General features: G+C 44.0%; 1 protein-coding gene across 11 annotated transcripts in view; it reads left to right on the top strand.

Moving 5' to 3' along the window:
- Positions 1 to 12,763, top strand: part of scrib (scribble planar cell polarity protein) — a 58,701-nt gene that overhangs the window by 1,759 nt on the left and 44,179 nt on the right. The window lies entirely within an intron of this gene.

Below are 12,763 nucleotides of genomic sequence, written 5' to 3'. Positions count from 1 at the left end.
CTATAGTTCTCCAGAGATGTGGAACAAAGCACTCGCTTGGTCGACTTTCTCGTTGTTTTCAGTTCAAGGCATTGTTCATAATCGGAACAAGGGGCTGACTGTGGTTGTGATGCAGCAGACTTTGTATGAATAGACTGGTCAGTAGACATTGTCAGTCTCTCACGTTTCATTAGCCTAGTTGTGAAAGGGGCACGTTCACTAATGAAGACCGTTAACAAGACAGGGGTGGCGGAGGCTAGGTTTTCTTCTGTAATTCACAGTTTGATAAAATATGGCCTCATGCATAACCACTTTGGGGACACAAACTTGGCTCTGAGCTTCACCGTTTCTTTCCGCTGAACATTTAACCCGTCTTCAGTGTTGTTATGACCAATCCTTGGCACACAAAACTGAAGCCTACTTTGCCTGATGAGGCTTACTTGCAAATATGTATCTCCCTCCACTTAGTTCATACCTGTCAGATATCCACAGTGTTCTGGTGCACGGCCCCTGAAAGTCTGAGTTGACGGATACACCCAAATATTGCGGCGCAGACAGCTAACCGACACACAGTCGCTGCCGGCTTCAACCAGGAGACATAAATTCGCGGTGACATAATGTCTCGCGTGGTCCTGGTGAATGCGTAGCGTGCAGACACAAAGCATACGGGCCCTCTCTGGTCCTCAGAGTCAGCGGGGCTTCGACGGCGGAGCAGTGTGAGAGGTCAGGCCCATGCAGGGTTGGGAACAAGGCCACTGACCGTATGATGAATGGCATGACCACGACGAGCTCAAACATGAGTGATGGTCTGAATATCTTTATGCATTTGTGTGCACTTTCCCTGTCACTGTATATTTAAGTCAGAGATGAGTCTGCGGACTGACCTGTCAGTCTATTTTTAGATGTCAGTCTAACATCCCGAGTCATTTTTGCTCAGCAGTGCATCCCATATATCCAGGAATGAGCCCAGTATGGAGACATTGTGCCATGCTTACAGGCTACACCAGCACATCATATGCCATAGATGGAGAGTAATTTGCTCAGAGGGGACACCTTCACAAACACATGTTTTTCAAAGTGTGTGTGTGTGGGGGGGGGGGGTGTGTACACACTGATCTGGGACACAGTCATTAGCTTACAGGCCAGTCAAGCAGAGTTAGTTTCAGTCAGGTCAATTTCTCAGTTTGTAGTAACATTTTACACAATGACACGCAGCCAATAAGATGTTATAAATCGATAATGATCAATAAAGCAATAGTGTTGCGTGGTGGTGTTAAGTCTTGGTTGCTTTTGTGGGTGGATAGTTCTGGATCGTGTTGCTTGGGGTTTACCATGGTGAACAGATGGAGATTTAGATGTCCTGATGGTCTCTTAAGTTTGCTGTGACTCACCCCCACCACACTGCCCACCAATCTTAGATTATGCTCTCTGTGGTAATGATGTCTTAATTTGCCACACAAAGACCATTTTAAGTTTAATTTTAGGGTGGGAGAATGGTAGCATTAAGTATGACTTATCTGTATGGAATGAGAAACTTTTTGTAAATGCAGCTGGTCAGGAATTCCCCTCATGTCATACATCCTTAGCTTTTAATGCTTTATTGCTGCTCTGTTTCTAAAAAAAACTAATCTCACATAATCTGCAATGAGTCTTTTGCTTTTGGAGCATTACGTTTTTGAGTTTTAATGTAGTTTTACTATAAAGCAGCCATGTTTATTATATGACCATTAGAGCTAAAAGGGAGAGTGAGCTGGTTGATCAGGCCTTTCTGTCAATTATTGATGAATTGCTTGTGGTAGTCTGGCTGAGAGTGCATTCCCCACAATGAAATCGGTATTTCCGTGTTCTGTGTTATCACTTCAGCAGGGCAGTTTGCAATCTGAACTTCTCTTTTGCTTCTTTGACAAACTCCCCCTGCCTCAACGATCATGTTGAAGAAGAGGGAACTATCTTTTTAGCCATTCTTTAGCCCCATGACAGGTTACAAAGAAGTCCATTCACAAGTCTGATTGCCCCTCACCCTCCTATCCAATGTCATGGCTCCTGTGTGTGTCCTGTGTGCACTGCCTTTTGACCAGGTGCACATTAAGTCTGCATGCATATCATGACTCAAATGATCACTTTTAAGATTTCGTTGTAGGTCAGTTGCACCTGCTGAAAAGCCACCAGCTGGACTGCAGGTGCAGCGGGCAGCAGCCCCAAAACGTCTGCCAGATGGACATGTACACAGAGTATATTTACTTGTTCTTATTTTGGTTTTTCCAATGTTGAAATAGGGAACAGATCCCTGATGGGTGTGTCCCCATCAGACTTTGCGAAACAGGTTTCATGCATGTTGCTCCTGATACTATTACCTAATAGGACCTTCCAGGTACACTTGATATGTTACAGTAATAATTTCCTGCCTCACCCGAAGAAATATGAGAACCGTTTCATCCGATATCTGGGTTGTGAGGAAATCTATAACTACTATCGGAGACTAAATCTTTGAATGACCAGTTTAAAAACAAAATGAAGTTACACTACTAGACTGTCAGGTTTGGTCTGAAATAAAAAATATGAGCATGTGTTTGTGATGAATCTTTTTCCTCCTCAGCCGTCACCAGTGCCCTGTGTGTGTGTGTGTGTGTGTGTGTGTGTGTGTGTGTGTGTGTGTGTGTGTGTGTGTGTGTGTGTGTGTGTGTGTGTGTGTGTGTGTGTGTGTGTGTGTGTGTGTGTGTGTGTGTGTGTGTGTGTGTGTGTGTGTGTGTGTGTGTGTGTGTGTGTGTGTGTGTGTGTGTGTGTGTGTGTGTGTGTGTGTGTGTGTGTGTGTGTGTGTGTGTGTGTGTGTGTGTGTGTGTGTGTGTGTCCCAACAGTTCGGTGGCTAAAGAGCATATTAGGGATTTACCCGGCCATGAAAATGCCCCTCAGCACACGCCAGTGCGTCTCAGTGTACGCTTCCTCTGGGATCTGCCATTTGGGTCTCTTTCCGAGCACATAAACGCACTGATAAAAATCGAAGGGCTTTTCTTTTGACTCCCTTGTGTATGTTCAGCCTCGGGTCAAGAGAAACCCAAATTAAGCCCCTTCACTCAGCTCCTGCTGAATGGAAATTGGTCTGCCATTGTTTACCCAAGCTGAAATAGTCAAGTGTTGTATTTTTTTTATGTCCTTTTTTTTAAATTGGTCTTTATTATTATTATCTCAAGGAAGATTAAATGGATCAGTCTAATTAATCCCAATAAAGGATTAATAGATCATATAAGGATTAATTGAGTTTCCAGTTAACTTTACAGGAGAACCCTGTGTTTTCTGTCACTAGCGACTAGCTGAACCAGACGAGGACCAAAGATAAATTACACCTGCCACTGGCCTCTCTGCGGTAAAACCACATCGTTCCTCTGGCGCAGCTCTTCTCTCACTACTTCCTCCTCTTTCCTGCTTTGGTAAAGCATGTTGAAACCGGAGATACTGCTGCTCTTAAGGATTTGTTTCCAATGTTTTGTTTTCATGTATTTTGGCCATAAAACTATAAGATCTCCTCCGTTTGTGGCTGAAAATGCCTCTACCCCCACCCTGATTGTAGAGGACTTCCCGTCCATGAGAAAAATAGAAGTGGAGTAAGTTTGTAATCAGCCTCCCACCCCCCCGCCTCCCCCTTCACAAGAATCAGGCTGTATCACAGTCACTGAAAAGTGATCCAGCGCTAGTGAGGCCATGAAGAAACGGCAATGTGAGAGATTCTTTTTGATGCGAAAGCACATTCAGCAGGTTTCTTTGTCTGAGCTGATGACCAGCTGGTCTCACATCCTGCCTGACCCCCTCCCCCCCAATCTGGTGGGGAGGGGGTAGTGGGAGATGGGTCTGAGTGTGTGTGTGTGTGTGTGAGAGAGTGAGTATGTAGTAGTAGTAGTGGTAGTGGGGGGTGTATTTCATTCCGGAGATGGATTAACAGGAGGGGGGGGGGGGGGGCTCGCTCCACTGGAGGAAGTGATCAGGGTGCTGAGCTGAGCTCCACTGATCCCCCGGTCCTCTGGGGCTCTAGGTGGTGTTTGGGCCACTCATCCACCCACGAACACCAGAGGCAGGGCTGACATGCAGCGTCAGGTGGGAGAGAAGCAGCCAGAGAAAAGTGGTCACAGAGCAAACAGCCGGTCCCCAGGAGACTTCTGCATGTAGATGGATCATCTGCTTGGTTCTATCTGACTGGCACACACACACACACACAGACACACACACACACACACACACACAGACACACACACAGACATCCTCCCTCCTTGTCCCTCTTTCCTGTTGAGAAGTCATGTGTTCTTTCTGGGAAATGGCAGCAATGTTAAGTGGGTTATGTCAACCCTCCAATACAAAACACATTGTCGCTATGGGTACATGTGGTATGGATGATTATGTACAGTATGTACAAGTAAATATGTCGATATACTATGTATACAGTGCGCAGGATTTACATTGATAGTGATGACAGCCCTGACCCCAGAATTCAGTCTTTGCTTGATGCATCTCATCTACAATAAATCAACAAATAAGTTTGTTGGTCAATCATTTGTTTTCATTCTGATTCCAGCAGCTGAAATGTCGTTTTGACATCATTGTTAATTGAATACTTTTTGGGATTTTGGACTGTTTTTATTGGACAAAACAGGCAATTTGAATGGCGTGTGTACTTTTGTGGAATGTGAAGGCATTTTTCACTTCTTCAAGAATAGATGAACAATTAGAAATGAGAGTCGGCAGATTAATCGTAGTAGAAATCGATGGGGTGATGGGGACCCTTGGAGAATGATTGAATAGAATAATGTTTTTGCTTTGAATCCCCATCCCTACGTGCTATTTTATTGTTGTTTGTTCAACCTCGTGTGTTACTGTTGACTTTCCGCATAAGAGCATTTCCCGGTCACATGACATGCGCCCCATGATTCCCTAGTTTTCTTTCGGCAGCGTACGCTTGTAAACTCGCGCGGCTGTTTCTCACCACCCTCCGTGCACTGTGGCCTTGGTTGCCAGCTGCAAAGGTAAACAAGAAGGCAATGCCCCGGTGAATAATTGATGGCTTTGGTGGTTGTGGCAGCTGTTTGCGATTGGGGAGAGTCTGTGGCTGCTCTGCATGCCCTGCTGGAGCACTGTGATAGGACAGGAGCTTTGTTGGCTACAGGCATTAAGTACACAAAGACAAGATGTGCAAGGTGACGCCTTTTTTCTTTTCTTTTCTTTTTTTGCAACGCTGTCCCCATTTCTGTTTTCTTTTGGGCTCCATTGTGCTACGTGTTGATTTTATCTTCTCAGCAGCCTGTGTTTAGAAATCTCAGAGGTTAAGGAAGCAGGCCGGCCTTCATGCAGGATCAGGGAACGGCACACCTCAATCTTTGAACTAAGAAGCAAAGAAAGAAACTTTATTTATTGTAAGATGCAAAAAGTGTCCGGTGGCCAGTTTTCATATTTGCTAAATGAACACGTGGCTATTAAGCATCAATATACGTTTTCTACAAATAAAATGTTGATGTAACGTGTGACTGTTGGTCATACGGTAGAAATCATGACAATAAGAATAATAGTTTGACGGTTTTTGGTATGTTTATGATTGATGGATGCAGGGGGCTTTAAGAATACAGGTTTATCTTTTTAAATAGGAAAAATAATTTACAAACTCGTATTCGTTTTTTGTACTCGGAACTACATAATACTGCACAGGTTCTGTCCTAAGAAGTAAACAAAAATAAAACAGTAATGCTGCGTTCGCACCTGCGTTGAATTCAATGATGACATTTCTTTAGAATAGGATGCTCCTTCTGGACCGCTTGATTAGCAGGAACTCAGGAGCTACGCACAAATGGTGCTTTTGAGGCCAACATGTCAGGGTGCCGATGTCCCTGTGAGCGAAAAGGTCAGCTGGGATGGCATTAAACCAACCACAAACAAATGCTGCCCTTATCTGCTGGCCACACACTGCCATTGAAGCCCTCTATCTATCTACCCCTCCTGATAGCCCTTACATCCTCAGCCTCTGTGTACTTTCTGTACCTGTGGCTTTGAATGGGTCACCACCCTCCAGCTCTCTCATCTCCAGCCGAGATACTTGCTATATTTAGACGAAAGAGCCGCGTTTAACCGCTTGCCACAAATTCCGTTTTAATACGTATTCAGCAATAGGAGTGGGAATGTGACCAATTAGCAGCCGCCTCATACGCAACAGCTACCACAACAGAGCCGCTCTGCTTTTACATGTGTCGTGAAACTGGGTGGCCAGTTCAGGATGACTTCGCTGTTCCAGGAAGCACACAAGGGACAACTCAAGCACTCGGGTTCAGGCCGGTCTAATTTGTTGATGCCGTGTTTTTTTTTTGTTGTCGATTTCTTTTTTTTCTTTTTTTTGTTGGGAGTGTCTCTGCAAGCAGGAAGTGGGAATAATCAAATGAGCCGTGGAATGCCCTGTTTTTGTGAGGCCATCTCCAGCAGGGACTTTGAGTCCGGGCAGGAAAACAGGAGGTTTGAGAAGAAATCGGCTTATGTTTTTTTGTTGTTTACGCCAGTGCTGCACACTCCCTCCAATTACAAAGCATTTCTGTTTTGCTCCTTCGCCCTGCCTCTCCCATATACACACACTAAGACGCTCAGTGTCTCTCGACTGATGGAGTTCACGATAACTAATGTGAAGCACCTTGTTTCTCTGCGATTGAACAAGATGTGCCACCGACTCGTGAAGGAATGTTAAGCCCAAGAGCTCAAGAGTTACGATAAAGTCGTACAGTAATACACTTGTGGCTGCAGCAGTGTTTACTACGACGACGGCGGTGTTGACACCACTTGTCTCACACTATCTCACTTCCTCTCATCTATGGGGGCCTCCAGGGACATTTGGTTCCATTAGGGGGTTATTTTCTACAAATACATGTACTATGCTATAACAGGGGCAGAGCTCAGTGTTTCAAGTTTCTCATCACTATAGTTATCACCGAGCATTAACCAGAATCACTGAAGGTTATAGATTTTGGTCTCCTTTTGCTGAATATGCCGGTGTATCTTCAGCTGTAATTTCCAGTGTTTTAGATGAGTGTGTTTTACAGTCCGTGTTTATTCAGCGTTTATCATATTTCACCTCACACCTCCACTGTGAAATTACATCACGTGTTCCTCTCTGCACCAAGTAGCTCTGGAGAAGAGCAGTAATGTGATAACATTTCTTTACATAAATAATAAATTGTGGAAATTCCCAAAAGAATGGACATTTTAAATGATGTGTGCCAACTTTTAGGGAAGGGGGGGGCAAATAATCTTTGGTAGTAAATGTTTTTCAATGTTTTATTTGTCTCTCTCGTGCCAGTCAGTTCTATGCGGGTTAGTCTTGTCTAACTTGTCCTTTCTGTCAATGGAGGATGAGGAAGTCTCCAGGCCAATGCATTGTTGCTGTTACTGAACCTGTGAAGGGGTCTGGCTCACCTGTGTGGGAAAAGGCTTCAGTTCTGATTTGGGAGCATCTCTTTCAGCTGTGAGGGACTTGGGGTATAATAAAGTTACACGGTCATGGGTTGTTAATTGGTTATTGAGGAAAAACTGTGTGTGTGTGTGTGTGTGTGTGTGTGTGTGTGTGTGTGTGTGTGTGTGTGTGTGTGTGTCTCGTGCCACATGACCAGTTTCAGGCTCTTAATATTGGTGCTGATGGGTGAATGTTAGCATGAATAGATGAGAGCGATTCTTTGGAGACAACAAAGCAGCGCCCACACACGCGTACATGTGTCACGCTCCTGCCCGAGAACAGTAACAAACAAAGCGTGAACTGCTCTGTAGAACAGGGCATGTGCGTGCACATTAGTCTGTCGGTAGGCCCCCGAGCATATCTTTTCATCTCCAGCGCAGCAAGAATGCCCCGATTGTCTACTTTAAAAAAAAAAAAAAATCTTGTCAATATGTTTTGGCCTCAGCGCTTAACGGTTTCCTTTTGCTTTTTCTTGCGTTGAGCTCTGCTTTTCCAGTCCGTTGACAGCATGGTTTCACCATAACGGCTGAATCTGATGAGCGATTCATTCAAGTGTGGATAGATGGTTCATTGTTTATAGGAAAAGGTCAGTTATTTTAACTCGAGGAATTGCAACAAATCACAATGAGACTCTTTGTGTTCGTTCTCTTTTCCACCAGCTTTCTAAGAATATTTCTTCTGTCACTGTTGTGTAACAGTTCAGTGAAAGATCACTAAACCATATTTAGGCTCCAGGAGATATTAAAAAACGGCTCAAATAAATGTTCTGAGCTGAACTTCTGTTCCGTTTGTAATCTTTAATTTAAGAAAGATTCACTAGATTTTTAAACTACATTTGACGAGTGGCATTGTTAGCAACTTTACCGTAGCTTTTTTCTTCATAATGGTTTGGCTCTACTATGAAACATTTTTGGAGAAAAGTGCGAGGCTCGGTGTGCTCTGTCATATTAATCCAGCATAGCTGTGTTTGCTCTACAGCACGTGACATCCAGGGAAATGCAGGCATGCCTGGAATCTTCAGGAGCTTGCCCTGCCTTCTGGAAGCTGCACTCACTCCCTTCTCTCACACACGCACACACACACACTCACACACACGCACACACACTTGAACTTACTCATTTCACATTTCTGTTGCTGAAGCCCACACACAGACACTATACTTAGACAAACACTGATGCATGCATGATACGCACATCTTTGCTTCGGTTGAATTCTCAAGCTGATCAAGCTTAATTTAAGCCTCCCCTTGTTGAAAATGACTCTACTCATCCCAACAGTGCTTTAATTAAGATGGACCATGAACCTCAGGGACCTAAAACACTAATGGGAATACTGAGCAGGAGCACAGCTGAAAAAATGTAGAACCGTGTTCATTTTTTTTTTTAAACTATATTTAAACACGTTCGTCAGAGAACCTTTTTTCCATGACGAGACAGAACTTCCAAAAAAAATTTATAGAAAGAAACTAGCCAAACTTACTTGTCCAAAATTGAAAATGTATTGTATCTATCTATTTAAAAAAAATTGGATTTTCGTAAGCGGACAAAAAAGTTAAACATTTAGTTTTTTGTACTTTGTTATTGTCATCTATAGAGGTTATTTGCATGAAAACCCCAATTGAAATAAGGGAAACATTTTTACTTATGCATCATAAGCTGTTTAGAGCTAGTGTTAAACCGGTCATAAATCCCTCTCTAATATCTATTTTACAGTTCTGCGAAAACATCTTCAAACTGTATTTGTTCACGTTTTACCAGTTTGCACTACAGAAATGCCAAAGATATGTTTGAGGTAGTTAAGAGACAGTTAACTGTAAAATGTCCCGCTCAGTTAAATCAGTATGTGACCACGACATGCACCGTACGCATCGGCCCCAACAGGACAGTTGTTTGCAGTAACAAATTGCACCTACGATGCTTTTGCGGAAACGAATTATAACCCTCAAGTCGAAAATGTTTCGACTAGAATGGGCACGTCTTTGATGCATTTACACGCGCACGCCCGCCCGCACACAATATTCCAGTTGCTTGAAAACTAATTATACAAAAGTTTAAATATTGGCTCCTTTTTTTTTTTTTTAAAGTTCTCATTGTTACCCTGCTAAATCCACGATCACAATGCACATTTGTGTTTTAAATGACTGCGCGGTCACTCCTGAACCTTCTTCTTCACTTTACCTCCCCCTTGCCGACGGGCCGGTCTAGGCTGCAGAGTACGTAAAGGTCACACAGGTTGAGCTGTGAACAGCACTCCGTACATTAACCGCCGCTCGGCAATCTGTCGGCTCTTTTCTTTTCATGACGGGAACATGTCAAGTAAGGTCAAGGACAAGTACAGCTTGAATGTGGCATGCGTGTTTGGTTGGACCCTGTCACTTTATCTTTTGTTAGACATGGAACATGGCATGCTGGCAAAGGTACAACTTGTGCTATCTCTGCTCTAAAGTGAGGTGTGAATTTTCTTTTTTTTTCATGTGCAAGTTCCCCTGTAGTGTATTTTTAGATCTGCTATCGTAAACCAAGTTCGTGATGTCGGGCGTTTAGAAGAGCAGTGTTTCAGACAGCCAATTGGGGATCAGCATGTGTTTGCCTGTGGGCGTCGGGCTGGTGTTTTGGTTGTTCCTGGCGTTGAAGCTTTGTATTCCTAAGTAACGGCATCCTTGTTACCTTGTTGCCTTGTTTCGTGGATAAGCATTGTTGAGCTTAAGTGTTCTTCTGGCTTAATAAAGAAATTATCATCACAGACCTAAAGCCGGATTACCTCACAGGAACGGCGCCCCTGTTTGTGATGATACAGTACAGATAAAGTGTCTGAATTAAGTGTCAGCCGAGCGTCTCCAGGGAGGTTTCTGCTTCTTTGTTCCCCTGGCGGCTTCTTTGAACAAACTCTGGTCTCCAAGGCGATGGATCTCCCAGGGACGTGGTTAGCCATATACGGGGGGTGCGTGCCCTGTGTTGCCAGGCAGAGACACCAGATGGGCCACTGCAGACTTACCGCTCCTCCATGTGTGCACAGAGGCCCTGGAGGTTGCTTTTATAGCTCTTCTTGCAACACCGACGCCAAACATGTCCTGCAGATGCACGGAGAGAGAAAGAGTAGACCTGCTTGTTTCAGAGCCACACTTTGTCGTTGGGCGTTGAAAAAGTCCAGACGCTTCAGAGCAACACCTTTTTCAGTGGAACACTATTTCTCCACAGGGGCTGGGACGCTATATCAGTCAACTACATAACAGAGGTGACTTTGTGCTGCTCTTTTGGATCGCATTTTGAACTTCTTATTGTTGGCGTATATGCTTTTCTGTTGAGCTGTGCTCACGTAACTATACATTTAAAATCTTGCAATTATAAATGTATGATACCCCATGCTTTTAAAACAAGATACTTGCTGTACATGAAGTAGGTTAACTGAATTATTCATGTTGCAATGTGCTTGCGTACTGTGTGAGTCCTTGTGTAATGCAGATTTGTTGGATGCAGGCATGTTCTTTCTCATGCCTATGCAGCCATGCATTCTGTTGGTGCCACCAGATAGTTACTTTCACTTCAGCCGAATGTTTCAGTCAATACATTATTTGAGGGACTGTTATCTGTTAACCAGTGTGTAGAGTTTCAGGGGATCTATTAGCAGAAATTAATTATCCAAATGACCTCAGTCAGTCTGTCAGCAGGGACTTAAAGGATACAATGCTGGGAATAATTATTGTTGTACGGTGTCAGAAATTGGCAGCATTAAATCTTGATTGTTTGAAAACTATCTTGCTAAAAAAAATCTCTAAATTTAAAAATAAAAATGTCAACTGTCAATTTACCTGCTACGGTCAACTAAATGTTAACACCGTATGGGTCTATGTTATGTCCATAGCGGTCCTTTTCCACGTCGGCATCAAACATTCCTGAGAGCGAAATATAAACACAGAGACCAGTTACAAGCCTGCTGTGAGAGGAAAAATGCTGAGACGGTTACTGGGAAAACGATAGACACTGAGCCACATGATCCTGTGAGGGCGGCCACAACCTGGACACATACAGTGCATCGATTGTACCGCGGCTTTTTGTGCACTCGCAACACACACACACACACACAAGCACTTTCAGTCATTTTTTTAAAAGTTGTAATACTTGACAATGTCTCACTAGTAAAATATATTTAGGAGCTACATGCATATCTCCCTCAGAGCCCTTTCAATTCCCCTCTCTATTTAAGCTACAGAGCCAAAGTGCTCCTCTCGCTGTTGCTAATGTGTGCAATCACAATAAGTGTTGACGCTATTCTAACTAACCAGAAAATTACTTGTACACGCCTGATGCATGCAGTGCCAGAGGCCCCGGTTTGCCATGTGGGTCCCCTGCAGTTCAGCCTCACTGTGGGACAAACGGAGAGCTGGCAGGCAGGCAGCACATACCGGATCCAGCCCATCCAGGAAAGAGCCAAACGTCCTCTGTGGACTATAAACAATGGGGTTGGTTTTGTGTCATGTCTGTGGGAACACAGTAAGAGAATGGGAGAGCATGTGATGGACTCCGGGAGAGGGCGTGGAGGTGAAGGAGCCTCCTCTACAGTTACTGATCTCGCTGTGGACTCTTTCATTCCTGCTGTGTGAGAGCATGGCTGGAGTATCGCAGGCTATTAATTAAACTGAACAGTAAAGTCTGAATTGGGGCAGTGTGAGCTCCCTTGTCCACTAATGCATGATCAAACAAGTGTTGCTAACGAACCTTAAGGCCGTCACTGTGTGGTCAGGTCATGCACAGTGAATTTGTAAACACTTGCCGTATCAGTTGTCAGTTGATTTTCCAGACAGTGTTGGTGTTTGGAGGCCTTTTTTGATTTGGTGCTTCACGACAGAAACGTCCTAACACGGCTGCTCATTTCCTCCAGCAGTCTCCGATGTAAAAGTAGGATGAAAAAATGTATTGATTTTGTTGTGTTCAAGTGTTCTGATTGGTTTAGTCAGGTGGGAGATGGGCTTTATGAAACCTGAAACGGGGGGGCAAACTGCAGGCAGGTGTTGGAGCTTTGAAAAGATCAAGTTCAAGGCTTTCAGCCTGGCTGCTGCTTTGAATTTGGCTTTGGATTGCAAATCTGTGCCGGGAATCGGTGCTGAATCTCTCTCTCTCTTTCTCGTGTTGGCGTTCATCAAGTTGTGAAGTTGCGCACACGTTTTTCTACCACCGCGACGGTTTTAGATACCAAAGCAGTGATTATCCCACCAGTCGGCAACACCGGAGGGATTACTCGTCTATTTTTAAAATGCTCACTGAAAATGGCTTAATCAATCAATGACCATTCTTAGTTACAGAAAGCTTTGCAAAGAG

This window comes from Cyclopterus lumpus, chromosome 20 (assembly GCF_009769545.1).
Source record: "Cyclopterus lumpus isolate fCycLum1 chromosome 20, fCycLum1.pri, whole genome shotgun sequence".
Classification (NCBI taxonomy): Eukaryota; Metazoa; Chordata; class Actinopteri; order Perciformes; family Cyclopteridae; genus Cyclopterus; species Cyclopterus lumpus.
The sequence above is the reverse complement of the archived record's forward strand: the minus strand, read 5'-3'. Positions and strand labels throughout refer to the sequence as shown.